The sequence below is a fragment of the Aptenodytes forsteri genome, unplaced genomic scaffold (assembly GCF_000699145.1).
Source record: "Aptenodytes forsteri isolate BGI_AS27 unplaced genomic scaffold, ASM69914v1 Scaffold54, whole genome shotgun sequence".
In the NCBI taxonomy this organism is placed as follows: Eukaryota; Metazoa; Chordata; class Aves; order Sphenisciformes; family Spheniscidae; genus Aptenodytes; species Aptenodytes forsteri.
In genome coordinates, this window is record NW_008796044.1 from 10,676,159 (window position 1) to 10,680,432 (window position 4,274).

A 4,274-nucleotide genomic window follows, 5' to 3' on the forward strand; every position below is an offset into this window, starting at 1 on the left:
CAGCCGCTCTCCACCACCATCCTCCAGTGCCTCAAGACTCTATGGGTTCCCAGAACAACACCCCTGGTACTCACACATGCTTCATTACATACTTCGGGCTTGGGAAGACAAAAACCTTCCATTTTATAGCTTTGGGGGCTGTGGCTGTTTATTTCGGCTCATTTCTCATTCTTCTGTAAGTCAAATTCTAAGGCCATTTGTGCAAGGTGTTGGCAGTTTGCTGTAATCAAAGATGCTTCCTCAATAACCCTGTGACACCCAAAGAGCTCAGCAACTCAAGGGACAAAATTATTGCTGCTGTTTGGGCCACACCAGGAGCTATGGTCCCAAATACGGCATCAGGGTCCTGCTGTGCCGGGCAGCGCACAAACCTGCGAGATTAAACCGGTCCCTGCCCTAAAGATCTTGCACTCAAATAGAGGAAGAGAGGCAGCGTGTAGAAATACGTGAACAGAAAAGGAAGCGTCAAGCCATAGCGAGCAAGTGGTGTAATCGGCCATCGGCCCACCCCGTGCTTTGCCATGGCTGAGCAGAGTGCGAGAATCCAGATGCAGATGGAAAAACTACCTAGACTTTGAGGGTTTAACAGATAAGTCTTTATAGGGACTCTCAATTCCCATTCTACGCTTTCTTAAGCCCAACAGCAAAACCAGTGGAGGCTACGGGGAAAAGCGTGGTCTGCCAGGACCTCCCCTGGGTCTCATGCCCATAGCACACTGCGACAGACAGCAACCTTGTAGCCGGAGCATGTGACAGAGGGGCTGCTGGTCCAGGGCCGGCAGACCTGGATCATCACCCCAGATCACCCACAGAGGAGCAGCCTCAAGCGATCCCCCATCTGCCTGTGCCATGGCCTCTCGTCTGCTCCTTGGGGTGGCTGTAGGGCTGGTGGGGGCTCTGTTTTTTATTGGGGTCCACTGCCAGTTGTAAGCATCTAGCAGTTAGAGGGGTTGTGCACTGGTGCAAAGGCTGGGGAAGGCTCTGAAGGCATCAGCTTGGCCCAGTCCATGGGGCGCTGCATGGTGTCTCCCCACCACGGGGGCTGCCCGGGAGAGCCGAAAGGGGAAGTCCTACTGCCACAGACCCACGCCGTCCTCCCTCACCTTCCTGCAAAAAGGTTTCTAACACAAATGTGCTGGGGCTGCCCCAGCAAATCCAGCTTCACCCCCTCGGTCCAGCGACGAGCGGGGCAGCCATCAGGTAACGTGAAGTGACCAAGCGGTTCCAGCCCAGGGAAGATGGGGATCCCTGGGGACACTCATCAGAAAGTCCTCATTAAGCCTTAACCGCCATCCACCACCTGGGCCTCAGGGCACAGGCGGCTGCGCTGGGAAGAGGAGCGTCAGCCCGTGTTGGTGGTTTGCTGACGGCATTTCCATGCACGTGGCCGTGGGGCTGGGGGCCGCACCACCCAGGGAGCAGCGCAGCAGCCTGCCCAGGAACGGGGCTTTTTTGCTGCCATAACACGTGCACAGCAGGGCGAGGCTTTCCCTCACACACAGGAAGCATATCCTGCCTGCGTGGACTCTAACACAGCCATGCAGGCTGCTGGGAGCCATCTCGCAAAAATACTTTCTTCTCCATATCCCGCCGCTGGTCAGAGAGGCCAAAGAAGTCCCTCCGGTCCTACATGTTTTGGCAAAACTGAATGTGAGCCTGGCAGGAGCCAACCCCACCCCAGTGAAACCCCGGAGAGGGATGCAGCCACTGGGCTGATTACCTCTTCTGCTAATGAGCGTTGGTGCTAATGAGTGCAGTGCTGCCCACACTTTCTGCCCATCTGCTGCAGAAACCTCCTCTCCCCATCCCACATCTCACTTGCAATCCCTCTGGCCATTTCTTACACCTTCTAAAGCCAAATGACCACACTGAGGCACTAGGGCTTCTGGACACCGCAGGGAGCCGGCCACGCAGGGTCCACGCACAGGGCATGGCCCCACCACCCCAAAGCAGGTATTAAGAGTTCCTGACACGGTGACTCTGTTGTGGCAGCATCCTGGGGGCCAGATTTAACAGACAGCGTAGGAAGGTTTTGAGAAGGAGCGAGGATGGACATCCCAGACGTCTGAACTTGCAGGGCAGGTCCTACCTTCCCCATCAGAATGCTTGCCCAGAAGTATCGGTGCAATATCATCCTCTTCGCAGTGAAAGGAACAAAGACGTCTTTATTGTTAGAGCAGCTTGGGGGAACAAAGGAAGACTTTTAAAAGCGGGGCCATAATGAATATGTTGCATGCATGTGCGCTTGGCTTCGAAGCTGCACAGCTGAGAGCTCTGAGGAAGTGGCACGGGCTGTTTCGGTTTTTCAGCTCGCCTGCTCCGACAGCAGACATTCACGCTGGCGCTGCAGTAGCTACCAAGAGCAGGAAAGGAGGCAAGAAAAAATGGAAATTGCCCAGGAGATTGGCAGTAAGACAGGGTCCAAGCCCTGCAAGCCTGGGGTGAGACAAGCAGCAAAATGACTTTTGCTGGGGAAATGGCAATGTGGAGAAGGAGGACAAACTTCTTCTGGTCACTTCCTGATGATCTGGGATTCTTCTCCAGCTCTGATACCCAGTCCCTGGGTAACCTGGGAAAGTCACTTAATTTATTTTTGCCCCTGTGATAATGCTTCTCCCTCTTACTCCAAAATAGCATCTAACCTGTGGTCAGAAACCATCCCGACCCAACAAGTACCCCAGCAGACTGATGTCTCGGGTGCATAAAAAGCAGAGCATTTCTGGTACCCACTGCCTCACAGCAAGAGGACAGTAAATGCTCCTGGCCATCAATGTATTTTTAATCAAGAATAACTTCAGGGTGCAAAAGCTTAGTTTGACCCTTGCCTAAAATGCACGGGATTAAAGTCCCCTGTGTTTTAGCATGCATGTCATCAACCCCTCCTCACATGCTCTAAGAATTACTTGTAATTGCAACCACCACCACAGTTAGGTTATTCGCAGGAGCAAATAAACACAGCCAGGGTAAGCGAGGCTGGCAGAGCTGGGCTCCTGCCCTACACAGACACAGATGTTAATAACCATGAAATTACCCTTCCCATTAAAAAAGGAAGCCAAACTGCACGACTCCTGAAGCTGTTTTTCTGTATCTCCACTCTGCGTTTTCTGCCATTCCGTTAGGGCTGAGTTCCAGACATTTACACCGCCTCTGTCTCTCAGCAACACAATTATTTTGGAATTTATTTCTTTTAGAATAACTTTTCATTTTTTTTTCTGGTGCCAAAGAGGGTCAAGGAAGGAGGCAGGCATGGGAAGCTACATTTCCAATATAGTTGAGAAATTTAGAGCAAGTTTTCAAGCAACCCCATTGCTGACAGTTAAAGCGCTTCTTGGGAAATTAAATCATACAGGACAGTATTGTCAATAGTTGGCCAATTATTGATCTTCCAAAACCGATCTTCCTGTTTTTCATGCAAAGATGCTAACTGTTTGTTAATAAAATTGCTATCATTAAATCAGCATAGTCTTCTTTGCACAAGAGACCCTGGTCATAAAATGGAAGATTTTTCCATATTCCTCGGGCTTTATTAATAACAATTAACTGTACAGAGAAAAGGAGAAAAGAACTATCCTTTGCAGGGAATTACCCTAGAATTATACGGCTGTGACAGACACCAAAATACAGGGCTAGTCACCCGTCTCAGTGACTAACCCCAGACAACTGTCATCATGCAAAACATGAGGGTGCTTTTTCTTTCGGTATCTGTGCAGGGCAGGAGGGGCACAGAGGGTTTAGCGACTCAGCCTAATTCTACGAGATCTTTGTGATCCAAACAACCCCCCCCAAGTCAGGAACCCCCCGTGGAAAGCGGCAGATGGCGAAGGGGGACAAGCTCTGCTGCTGGCTGTCCTCTGACAGCACACACAACCGCCACCCTTCCCCCTTCTCCAAAACAACCCTGAGCAGGCGGGGAGGTTTTAGCATCTGCCTCTTTTTCTTCTCCTCATTCCTTCCCGGTCCTTCCAACCTACGGAAATTTCCTGCAGAACCCATCCATTCCTCCCCAGGTGGGATGCGGCCGGCAGCACGCATTTCCAGCATCCTCGGGTGGAAAGTTCAATACAAAGAAACGCTACCCGGGGCGCACCTTGCTCCTGAACGGCCTCACGCACGGGAAACCCGGCGGTTTTGGAAGGGAAAGGTTTTGCCAACTCCAACCGACGCCGAAGCACGAACCTGCGGGCGCAGCTCCAGCCCACGGCTCCCAACCCTGGCTCGGACCCCGTCGCTTCCTCCTTCCCCTCCTCCCCCAGGGACACCAGCTTTTCACGCCA